Here is a 14,047-nt window from a genome sequence, read left to right on the forward strand (position 1 = left end):
TTGGTCTAGGAGAACATTTCGGCATGTATAGGCTATTATGTTTTGTTGAACTTTGGTATGTAAACTTTAGCCATGCGAAAATGGCATAAATATTAAGTTGAATTTTGGTCCTATGATACTTCGTCATAAGTCTTAGTAAAAATTGGTTTGATAATGTTGTCATGGCTGATTATTCTCGTGTTAAATTCATGATATGTATGATGAATTATTAGTTAGATTAAGGAAAAATCACAAAATAGGCATAGTTTGCTTTAGTAACAGATGCTGGTAGCAGTAGTGATGTGAGATTGAAAATCACTAAAAATAGTAGGAATGGAATTAAATAAGGAATAAATTATGTAATCGAAGCTTGATGAGTCTATTTTCATATGGAAGAAACGAAACGACCATATGAGCTGTATGTTAGGAGATAATTAAACTCTTGTGAAACAGGGCCAGAGCGAATTCTGGATCCCCTGTTCCGACTTTAGAAATTCACCATAAATTAATCAGAGACAATTAGAAGTCATGCCTTATATTTATAGATTCCCTTTTGAGTCTAGTTTCATTAGAAACAATCGGCATAAGCATTGAAGCTCTGTAAAGGGAAATATCTAAGTCGTAATGCATGAAGGTCAGAATAGTCAAACCCTGAAATAGGGGTGACTTTAACTAATAAACTGTACCAATTGGCCTAACCAAAAATTCTACAAAAATTCTACCATATAGATATAGGAGTCTAGTTCCAGGGAAAGTTTACGGAACTGGATTTCGAGTTTCAGAACTCAAGATATGATTTTTGAAGCGACTAGTACGCAGATTGGCAGCTTGTCTGGGAAATTTTTAATAAGTGGTTTGAAGTTGTTAACACCTCGTGTTCGACTCCGGCGACGGTCTCGGGTTCGGGGTGTTACACCGAAATAGGGTCTAGTCGGAACAGTGGTTTTGGGACCATAAATCTGACATCAAAATATTTATTTTATGATTATTATGAGGTCTAAAAGTTTCATGAAGGAATTCTTTGAGTAAGGTGTCCAACTGGACATTAGGGACCAAATTGAATAAATTGCAAAACTTGGGTTTTAGAAGCAATTTGTATGAAATTGCTTTATAATATTAATTAGAAGGCCTTGAGGAGAAATTTTCCCAATTTCTAAGTTTTTGGGCAAAAATGGGCTTGTATGGATGAAATTTTAAAGAAAGGACTTAAGGGTATTTTGGTCATTTGGCAATTTAATGAAATAAAATGGGAAAAAGAAGACAAAAATCAGCCATTCTTCTTCCTTGTCCAGTCGAAATTCTCAAGTCACCATAGCTAGGGTTTTCAACATTTTCAAGCTCAATAGTAAGTGCTCTCAAGCCCCGTTTTTAATGTTCTTCGTATTTTTCAAATCTCGGTAGCTTACTCTCTCTATTTCTACCCATATTTCATGCTAGGGTTCATGTTTAGAAATTTACCCATGCATGAGTTACTTGTATTCTGATGGTTTTATAGAGGATGTGTGTTAAACATCTTTTCCTAGGTGATTTTCATGAAAAACCCCTAAAAAGGACCTTTTTGTAAAAGGTGTAAAATGTGAGGTAGAAATGTGAAATAATGGAAAAATGTGGGCTTCCATAAGATGAAATAACATTTGGCTAGGCTTGGGTAATGTAGAAATTGCATGCATTCCATTATACTAGCCTAGGGACTAAATCGTAAAATGTGAAAGGTTAGGGGCAAAACGGTCATTTGGACCGGGGGTGAAATGTAGACTCAAAAAGTATAATGTGAGGTGTTAATGATTTATTTTTATTGTTATAGACCCCGAATAAATTTCAGAGGTCGATCGAGGAAAACGAAAGGTTTCGTAATAACCGAAACACGATATCGAGACGAGTACCAGGCAAGTTCGAAAAACTTAAAGTAAACTCATAGTATGCTTAATTGCATGATTTATGAACGTATGGTTATTGCATTTGATGATGGCATGAAAATCTATGAAATATATCCTTAATAATGACATGTTGATGAATGTCCCAGTTGAGGTTGAAAAGGAAATCTGATGGATAAACCATGGCTTACATGACCTGAGATCCTGCATGTTTTGCAGAAAGGATTTAGCCTGGACGGGTAATCCGTTGATTTCAAGTATAAAAAGGATCTAGCTCAGACGGGTGTTCCTTGAGTGATCGAGCCTCCCGAAGAATATGTGTGCATTGTGGATTTAACCCGGACGGGTAATCCGATTAGGGTCTGAATTTAGCCTGGACTAGTAATTCAGATCCAAGCTCATTAAAGGTGTTTGTCGCTATAAGGTATTTAGCCTAGACTGGTAATCCCAACTTCACCTTATGAGTTTACGATGCAGGGGATTTAGCCTAGACTGATAATCCCGCCGTAAGATGTGAGATTCACAGGAGTGCATACTTGAAATGATCATTCTTATGACTTGATGGATAATGGATAATCCATTGAGATTTTCTAGAAACTCAACGAGATTAATATGATGTATATAAATGAAATGATGAATGGTGAGCTCATCTAAGACAAATTACATGGTGCATTATTATTGTGACTAACTTGTTGATTGAATGCATGTGATAGGGAAACTATTTCATTCTTATTGATTTATTTGCTTAATATGGTTGTATGCTAATTAATCGGTAAGTTTACTTTCTAGTTATTTGGGCTTACTAAGCATGTAAATGCTTACCCCTCTCTTTTCCCTATCTTATAGAGCTCGAGGACTCGTAAAGATTGGAAGACGGTTGGAGAGTCAACATACTATCAACTAGTCCAGCTTTGGTATATAGGCACTTTTATTTTGTTCAATGGCATGTATAGGGCTCTTGGTTTATTTTGTTAGATATGCCATTTGATTAGCCATAATGAAGACATGTAAAGATATACACATCTATTTGTAAAGATATACATATCTATTTGTATATGGCCATGGGAATCGGTTCATTTTGAAATAGGCTATGACCTACAAATCTATGCATGTTTATGTTTACATGGGATGGCTTGAATATAATTGGCAATGAGTTATAAGAACGAGCCACTCTTAAATGTGTCAATGAGACATGGAAACCCTTAATACGAAAAAGGAATTAACCTAGCATGTATAAAACCGATGATATGAGGTTTACATGCAATGATGTTTATCAAGGTTATATGTAAGTGTATAATCTGGCCTTATTATGTATTAAGATAACCTATAAGTGTGATTGGTTGATAGAGGGTGACCAAAGGCTTGGAAAATAACCCTACAAGGTCCACACGGGTAGACACACGGGCGTGTGTCTAGGCTGTGTGTGACACATGGATCACCCCCATGGGCGTGTGGTATGGCTGTGCGTCCCCTGCACCTAAAATTTTAAGTCAGTTTCAAGCACGGGCTAGACACACGGGCGTGTGTCTTGGCCGTGTGCCCCTAAATGCATGATGACATCATAAACAGAGAGTTACACGGGCTGAGGACACGAGCGTGTCCCAAGCTACACGGGCGTGTGACTCACTAAAGTAAGAGAATTTATTAAGTTGCCCAAATTTTATTGAATGTTCTTGGTTTTGTCCCGAACCACCCCGATGTATGTTTTAGGCCTCGAAGGCCTGTATAAGGGACGGTATGTATGTGTTTGAAAAGTTTTAATTTTGGGCGAAATTTGGTGACCCGGTTTTGTATGTTGGTGAAGGTTTAAGTCCGATAATGCCTCGAACCCTGTCCCGGCGTTGGATATGGGTGAGGGGTGTTACATAAACACTTGTTAAAGGAAAACTTTTGATATTCTAAAGCTTTCTTTATAATTTAGTTTTTAGTTTTTTTTCTTTCTCGAAGGGTTTAAATTTCTTTTTAGTTATTTTCATTCGTGAAACTATTGTTGATTTTTGTGCTTTCACCAATCAAATACAATTCTCTTAAACCTTATTTTTGATTTATTTTTTATGCATATCTTATTTATCAAGTTTATTGTCTTTATGTATTCCATGAGGAACTAATCCTCTTATGGGGAATTAGCGAATGGAGGTATGAATAATTAACTATTTTGTAGGGATTTCTTAATGGATCAGCTATTTAGGAAAGGAAGAATCTAAACCCTAGGCCTAACAATCCTAAGAAGTCATCAAGGTGGGAATTAACCTAAACTTGGTATGGTCTATTTGTGAACAACTTAACTCTAAACCGGTCTGAATTGTGAGGTGTAACACCCCAAACCTGGCCCAGACGTTATGACTAGATCCGACATGCCACATCGAAGCGTTCAAAACATTTTATATTGTTGATCCAGAAAAACTTACTTAGTGTTTTAAAAGATAATTTCATTATAGGTTAAAGTGAATGGAAGTTGTGCACCAGGTAGGAAACTGGAAAAGAGGTGGTGAGTCCATCGAACTTCTTAAGTACCAAGCTCCCTTCGGATCCAATCCTAGACATGCATACCGCCATTGCCACACCTTAACGTCATGGATATTTCTAGGAAACCGATTTGATTAAGTCATTTTTAGGAAAAAGTGATTAATTTTGGAAAATACTTTCATTGCGGAAGCTTTGCTTATTGTCATGTTATTTTGAAATCAATTGTTGTTTTTGAAAACGTGCCCTAAAGCTATCCAATTTCAACAGTTAAAACAAGTAATACCTATCTTAGTAATATATATTAAAACCATCAAAAATAATTAAGCGGCCTTTTTATATTTAAAAACCCAAAACTTCAAATGTAAATAAAAGGATATCCAGTTCACCAGAAGAAAATCAAACTTTCAGAACTGGTGGTGTAACACCCCGTACCCGAGACCGTCGCCGGAGTCGAACACGAGGTGTTAACAGATTTAATTCATTCCTTAAACAGCTCAAACAATTTATTTTTAAAATTTTCAGTCAAGATAACAATCTGCGTTATAGTCGCTTAAAAATTCATATCTTGAGTTACGAAACTTGAAATCCAATTCTGTAAATTTTCCATGAAACTAGACTCATATATATATTTACTAATTGTTTTCTAGAATTTTTGGTTGATCCAATTAGTACATTTTATTAGTTAAAGTCTCCCCTGTTTCAGGGTTCAACTGCTCTAACCTCTGTGTATTACGAATAAGATATCTCCCTGTACAGAGTTTCAATAACTATGCTGTTTATTTCTAATAAAACTAGACTCAATAAGAAATCTGTACATATAAATAATGACTTCTAATTATCTTTTAACAATTTGTGGTGAATTTCCAAAGTCAGAATAGGGGATCCAGAAATCGCTCTGGCCCTGTTTCACAAAAATTTAAACATCTCATAAAATATAACTCATATACCTGTTTTGTTCCATCCATATGAAAATACACTCATAATTCTTCAATTCCATATTTTATTCACCATCTAATTGTATCTTTACTATTTTTAATGATTTTTCAAACTCACGTCACTGCTGCTGTCTGAATCTATTTTATGGTAAATTTTACCTATTTCATGTTTTCCATGGATTAGCTAGTAATTTAGCATACATAACACCAAATATGATCATGATTAGCCATTCCAATGGCTAATCATTACCAAGCATTTCCATACCACTCAATAACCATATCATAAGACCATATATACAAAATGATTATAATGCTATACATGCCATACTCAAAATATGCAAGCCATTATGCCAAGATGGTATACGGATATAGTGTGAGCATGCCTCCGACCGTTCCCGATTTTCGAGCTGGCTTGTCAACACTACAAGGAATGAAAAGGAGGAAGTAAGCATAAATGCTTAGTAAGCTCACATGCAAATAGCAAGTAACACAACTATATAAGCAAACATAAAACATCATTTGCATAATCATCACCGAGACATTTATATCACATTTTCATTTATCATCTTACCATATTGTTGTTATATCGAGTTTTCAACCCGAGGGTTAAGTACACACCTGTTCAAAGTATTCATTTCACAACACTTACCAATACGTCCCTTTCATCTCGAGTATTCCTCCATTTGAGTAGAATTTTACCCGTTGAACACATCGGAATATAATTCGGATACATGGAAAGTTTGCACTAAGTGCCACATATGTAGCCAAGCTACCATGTAACCCGCCCATAAGTGAACTCGGACTCAACTCAACGAGCTCGGGCGTTCGCATCCATAAGTGAACTCGGACTCAACTCAACGAGCTCGGATGCCTAGTTACATCTCTCGAACTCGGACTCAACTCAACGAGTTCGGACATTCGCATCCATAAGTGAACTCGGACTCAACTCAACGAGTTCAGATGCCCAAACATCCTAGTGACATGTCACTTGTATCCTAATCTATTCCTAAGTTCAAACGGGCGTTTTCCTCGATCACACATCTTTGCCATCTTCCACGGAATATCGAAATTGATACTTCGATGATAGTTCATACTCATCAAGTAATTCACATAATTACATATTATTCAACAATAACCACAAAGCATAATATTTAATGATAATAATCAGCATCATATCATATAAACAACATTAAATTGCTTAAAATGACAATTATGTTACTACATTTACACATGAACTTACCTCGTATGCGAAAATGGCTACTTTTACCATTTCGTCCACAACTTGGTATTTTCCCCATTTTAGCCCGAATTTTAGTTTTCCTTGCTCTATGATTTAAAATATAGTCTAATTAGGACTCACATTATTCAAATTGACCCAAAATCGTATTTTGGAAAAATTACAGTTTTGCCCCTAAACTTTTGCATATTTACAATTTTTCCCCAAAGCTCGTAAATTAAACTTCAGCCTATTTTCTTATGTTTTATGACATGCTGATCATTTTTCCCTTCTATGGAAACATCAAATTCTCACTCTAACATGTACTTATTACTATTAGGTATTTTTACCGATTAAGCCCTTTTGCTAGTTTTCGCTTAAAACCGAGTAGCACAAGTTGTCTAACATAATTTAAAACCTCATATTCTATCATAAAACACCAAAATACACAAATTTCACCTATGGGTATTTTTCCAAATATAAACCCTAGGTTGAATTATTGCTAGCATAAGCTAAATCGAGCTACCGGGACTCCAAAAACGTAAAAATCATTAAAAGCGAGGCTAGAACGGATCGACAATCGAGCTTGGAAGCTTGAAAACCCTAGCCATGGTTTCTCCTTGCTATATTCGGCCATGGGGTTGAAGATGAGCAAAATTGGCTTTTAATTTTGTATTTTAATTCATTTTACCCTAAATGACCAAAATGCCCTTACTACTAAACTTTCCAAAATTCCATCCATGTCCAATTTTTGTCCATAGACTTAGAAATTGGTAAAATTGCTATTTAAGACCTCCTAATTAATATTTCAAAACAATTTCATACTAGAAACTTCTAGAATGCAAGTTTTACAAATTATTCGATTTAGTCCCTAATTTCAATTTAAGCACTTTATGCATAAAATTTCTTCACGAAATTTTCACACAATCATGCAATCATATCATAGACCTAAAAATAATCATAAAATAATTATTTCTATCTCAGATTTTGTGGTCACGAAACCACTATTCCGACTAGGCCCAAAATCAGGATATTACAGGTGGCCACTCCGAATTCCCTCATAGCTCCAAACCCACTATGGTTGGGGATTACCTGCGTGGATGAAAATAAAAGGGGTGAGTTTGGGGAAAATCAGTGTGTAAATTAACCCAACCATAGCCTATATCACCAAACCACGTAAATAGAATAAGTTGGCCTTAGCCTGCAATGTAATTGAGAATAAAGCCCATAGGCCCATAATGTAACGTAATGATATTACATGTTTATGCGAAACCCAACCATATCCAACCGTATACACCCCGTACCAACCTTACACCGTGTGGGAGACAACTCGACCCACCCAACCGCTACACACCACGTAATTTGCAGCATGGTTGCTGAATGATAATGTGACAGAGTCACCAGATATGAGATAATCGTGGCGAGCCACCGTATCAGATATATGTGGCGAGCCACCAGATCGAATATTTGTGGCATAGCCACCGGACGCTTCCTCCATAATATAACCCATGTCCCCATGCAATGAAATAATATGTCATGGCATACGATACGTAAAAGCGAACATCATGCTTTTCAGAAAAAAATAACCCTAGGGGTATAATGGTAATTTTGCATACATAGGGGTGTTCAAGTAATTTCACTGTTCTTAAGGTTTTCATACATAACATAGCCATTTAAGTACGATCAAAAACACTTACTGCGTTTTCTTACCAACTTGGGCCTGTTGGCCCATTATCCCGTTTTTGGCCCATTAAGCCCAAAAATATCGAAATGCACGGAATCGCGCACTCTGCAGTCTTATCACTTTAATTTACCATATACATCAAACTATTAATCTCATGAGCATTCACACACTCGCAAGATCTCAAAATACCGGCTTTTCGGCTTGTGCCGATCTAGTCTATAAGAGGGTGTTAGTTACACACCTGTTTGTGACAATATGCTGACGAGATCCACACATGAACCGCCTACAATTGGATTACTAACACGTTAATCTAACTATTCAAATACGAACTACGTATTAACCACTTACAATATTCGGCCAACCACACCTACAGATCAGAGTAAGCTTATAAGAAATCAATAAGCAACTCATTAACAAATTTTTGTCAGTGTTTACCACATAATCATAATTTCACTGCAAGCTGTCTTCCTGAGTAACAGTCACTAAATCATTTATAACTGGAGCTACAAAACTCCAAATCAAGTGCAGTTAATTTTTCCTGAAAATAGACTCATATATATTCTATCCATAAAATTTTCAGAATTTTTGGTTTAGCCAATCAATACCAAATTTTTCTCAAAGTTTCCCATGTTTCACTATTTGACTAATCTGACCACTCTTCATTACGAATCAAATTTCTCATTGTACAGAATTCAAAATATGTTCTTGTTTATTTCATTTGAAACTAGACTCAATAAGCTTTAATTACATAATTTATTCAGCTTCTAATTCATCTCCCACAATTTATGGTGATTTTCCAAAGTCACATTACTGCTGCTGTCCCAAGCAGATTTATTACCAAATCACTCTTTCACACATACCTTGCATGCATGTTATTTAAACATGTATATCACCAATCAATCATCACATATCTATGATTTTACTTAAGTATAATCTCCATTTCATCATTTTAAAGCACAACATGTTAGCCGATTTTTCCCTTTAGCATCTAAGGCACATGCATGCTCATTTGTTTGGCTCAACTTCACCTATCTTCCATTTTTCATCAAAAGAACATGAAACAACAACCAGTTCCTTCATTTTAATTCATGACTAAATGCTCACAACACAACTAAAAACCAAAATATGCTTCAAGAGTTAAGGTAGAATCAAGAAGAACTCATGAACCTCAAAATAGAAGCAAGGTACCAAGAACTTACCTTCAATTTTCCTCCTCCTAGTGACCGAATACTCAAGAACTTTCTCATCTCCTTTCTCTTCTCTAACTTTCGGCTATGATGAACAAAGATGGACAAAACTTTGTTCTTTTCATCCTTTTGTTATTTTATTACCCAACATTTTATGACACAAAATAACCTATATTATTTGTGCCATACCTATGCCATAATGTCAATAAAAAAAAATGTCCATAATGCTTATCATGCCCATCATGAAACATTTACCTAACCCATTATCAATTTTTTATCAATTTGTACCATAAATTATGGATATCAAGTGCACATATTGTCTTCAACAACATGATGGCCGGCCACTTCTTGTAAAATGGGAGGTTTGACATGCAAATCCTCCTATTTTGCACTACTATTTATTTGGCCACTACAAATTAGCCTATAGCATTTTCAAACTTTTTCATATAGGTCCTATATCATAATTTCACTCACAAATGACAAAATCAAAGCATGACATTTTGCCAACATTCACAGAATTCCCGAAAATTGGGGCGTTACATGAGGTCAGAAAATAAGTTGTTATTGCTGACTTAGTATTTCAGTGGACAAATCAGAAGATCCTGTTAGGGTATTGACTAGTTGATTGAACAAGAAAGTTCGAGCCAACATGTGATTATGACTACCAAAATGAGCTAATCACCCATGTTTAGATTTGATTAAGTTTTGATTTTATTTATTCAAAGTTCAATTTATTTATGCAATTCTTATTCTTTCATTCATAAAAACCCAAAAATCTCTTCTTTACGTTTTGTCGTAATATGATTTATCTAGATTACTAATTAATTCTATTTGTGTTTAGGTTATCTTTAATCTAGTACTCGCCTCCCTTGGGTACGATCCTCGGAGTACTCACCTACTTCATTGTAATTATATTATAACCTGACCTATATACTTGTAGACATCGCCTCAATTCCACATCCTAGTTGCAGTTTTCACACTCTTGATGTTAGTATGTCCGGAGGCGGTCAATGCCCAGCTTGGTTGGCCAGAGGGCATTTATTATCAAGAGTCGTCTTGAGTTTATTACAGCTTAGGATAATTATGAGGTTTTTTTCTATTCATTATAGTTATTTTCATTAAATTTGTTCTCAGATAATATGTATGTTAAGGGAGTTGGTGTTATTTTTGAACTGAAAATAAAACTATCCATTCATTAATATATTTGTATTAAGAAAATATTTTAAAAACTTTTTTGCAACAAACAATATGCATTAAGATGATGTATGCATCTTACATTAAACTTGAAAACATTTATAAGTCGTTGCAATGATAATTCCTACACCTATTGAATCAAGTCACCTTGGGGAAATCTTAATCAACTATTAAGAACATAGATTTCCATCTAATTAATGCTTGAACCTAATCCTTTAGGTATTCACATGTACTAATAATTGCTTCACGTTTGGCCATCATTCTAACTTAAGTAGAGCTTTGTGGAAAGTTACTTAACTAAAATGATCTTGAGTGTATAGCTATCAACTCAACATCTATCATAACACTTACCACGAAAGAGTCATATTGGGACAATCTCACTAAGTAATGTGTACCGGATAGTTGTCCTTTTTAAAAATAAAACTTTCTTCAATGAATTCCACATGATAATACCGACCTCAAGGCTGGAAAATTATCATATGCTATCGCAAGATAGTTATCGCTTTTTAGAAAATCTTCTCGGTGAAATCCACATGAAAATACGTACCTTAAGGCGAGTAAGTTTTCGTGCCATCACAAGAGACCATTGATGGAGGCCATAGGCCTTATTTAGGAACCTTCTCGCACTAAATATTTTGGAAAACATGCAAGGTTTTTAATGTTTGATTTCAATCGTGAATGATTAAAATGTCATGACAAGTACATATGACATTCTTTTTCCTAAACTATATAGCATGCTTATTATACATATGCATGAACATATTTTCAATCAATTTAAATATCATCATGCTATAACAAAAAAATAGAAAAATAAATTGACTTTAATTAGTCAATTTTCCCTTGATTTCATCCTAAAAAAATAGATAGTAATGAAAGTTTACATTTAAAACCTAGAGCATTCTTTGGGTCTTCTAGGTGAAAGCCAAATATCCTAGTTTTGGGTTTCGTAAAACTTTGAAAAAAACATTGAAGGGATTTCCAAGTCATTCTTAGTATGGGAAAAGTTATCATGCTATATTATTATATTAGTGCAACAATAGCTAATACCAAAGAAACAAAAAACCACAAGAGGACAAAATATATTGATAGAAAGTACCATATCAAAACAGAGGCAATAATAGTTGAAATAGTGGATGTAGTTAAATTCACATTAGAGGACAACCTTGCGGGTCCGTTAATCAAGGCTCTAGTGGCTAGAAGCTTTGAGAAACATGTAAAGGGTATGGGAATGCAAAATATGACTCATCTACTTCACTAGGGCAAGTGGGAAACTATTGGGATCTAGTATCCTTAATGTGGTATTTTAATCTATATATACTTTTAATTTTCAAATTAATTGGTTTAATAAAATATACATTAGTTCATTAATATATTTGCATACTGTCCTCAATGATTTTTGTATGCAAAGAAAAAATAAAAGTAAATATTGGCTCATTTATTATCTATTGTTTAACTAATATTGACTTGTATTCGTGGTCGAATTGTAATATAGAATGACAATTTATATTAGTAGATAATCTAAACACATTTTTAGTCTAATCGGAATTGAGCAAATCGATTGAGAGAAAAATATGATGTCTATCAAATCCAACTGGGGAGATACCTTGTCTAAGGTATCAAAGCAAATGACTCCTAGAATATAGAGACATATATGTGACTGACTGGACTGGCAGTACATTGGACATGATCCAAGTAGATTAGATCTAGATTCATTTATGGATCCATTCATTTATGACATCCATAGTGTGGAATACCTTAATCCTGAGTGGATAATGAACTATTTATATGTGACTCGTATACGTTGATGTAAATGAAAGCCTAAGTTCAAATAGATAAGGAACCAAAAGTTGGTGCATTGGGTAGACCACTTCTGCAGCATTCTACAATAGTTGAATTAATAGCTCAAATATAGGGTAAATGGTATCCTTTCATTGGCTTTACATGATAGATGAAAAGTAATATGGTCATGAGTCATTTGTCTTAATGATAATGATTTTGTTATTATTTACTAGTAATTGACTTTTCATGAAGGAAAATGTAATGGTTATAAATAGATAAAATATGATCATAGAGAGAGAATGAATTTATCCTAAAGAGATTAAGGATATCCTATGAGGGTAACACACTTATAACGAGGTCATTGGATGAGCAATCAATGAGTGGCTTTCGTAACGGTATATAACAAGAGAGATCTCAGTCATGATGCTTTAATGGATGGCTTCATGACTAAATAATGTTGTAATTAATAGGCAAAAGGTTGAAACTTAATTACAAATTATTTGAGCCCTAATTATATATGTTCAATCGGTCCATTTGCTAGCTTGAGATAACTAGAAACATATTGCATTAGAACCAAATAATATAATGTAACACCCCTAACTTGTGACCGACGCCGGTGTCGGACACGAGGGGTTAACGAGACAAATCCTCTTAAAGTACCGACCAATTTGGCATTTCTGGACAGGCTGGAAAACTGCGTCACCGTCGCCTTAAAAATCATATCTCGAGTTCCAAAACTCGGAAACTGGTTTTGTAAATTTTCCCTGAATTTAGACTCATATACCCATCCATGGATTTATTTTTAGAATTTTTGGTTGGGCCAATTGGTACAGTTTATTAGCTAAAGTCACCCATGTTACAGGGATCGACTGCTCTGACCTCCGCGCGTTACAACTTGAATATCTTTCTGTACAGGGCTTTAATACTGGTGCCGTTTGTTTCTAATGAAACTAGACTCAAAATGGAATCTGTACATATAAGGCATGACTCCTAATTCTTTCTGGATAATTTATGGTAAATTTTCAAAGTCGCGACAGGGGACCCAGAAACCGTTCTGGCCCTGTCTCACGAGAACTTTAATATTTCCCAGTATACTACTCATATGGTCGTTTCGTTTCGTCCATATAAAATAGATTCATCAAGGTTCAGTTCCATAATTTACTCACTATTTAATTCTACTTCTACTATTTTTAGTGATTTTTCAATCTCATCTCACTGCTGCTGTCCGCAACAGTTATTGCAGAGACTATGCCAATTTCATGAATTTTTCCTTGGCCTTAATCATCCATCATACATGACACAAATTATGGCCACCTTAACAAAATTTGAGTTTCTAAGACTCATGGCTATAGGTTCTAGCATCCCACTCGACGACCACATAGGCCATTTTCACATGGCTTAAAGTTTACAACCCACAATTCGACAAAATATAATAGCCTATACATGCCAAATGTTCTTCAACAACAAAAAACAATACCACAAGATTTCAGCGGTGTGATGACTTCAACGACGGTTCCGAGCACGCAACAATACGAGTCCAAGAGACCTAAAATGGGTGACAAGAAAACACCGAGTGAGTTTACAACTCAGTAAGTCATAAGCATTCGTCAATCCACCGATAAAGTTACTACTACATGTACAACAAATGAGGCTAGGTACTCGTCCATATCGAATCTATACCATAATACCTCGGACCTTTCGGTCCAATCTCGCACCAATTCATACATCCACAT

This window comes from Gossypium arboreum, chromosome 2 (assembly GCF_025698485.1).
Source record: "Gossypium arboreum isolate Shixiya-1 chromosome 2, ASM2569848v2, whole genome shotgun sequence".
In the NCBI taxonomy this organism is placed as follows: domain Eukaryota; kingdom Viridiplantae; phylum Streptophyta; class Magnoliopsida; order Malvales; family Malvaceae; genus Gossypium; species Gossypium arboreum.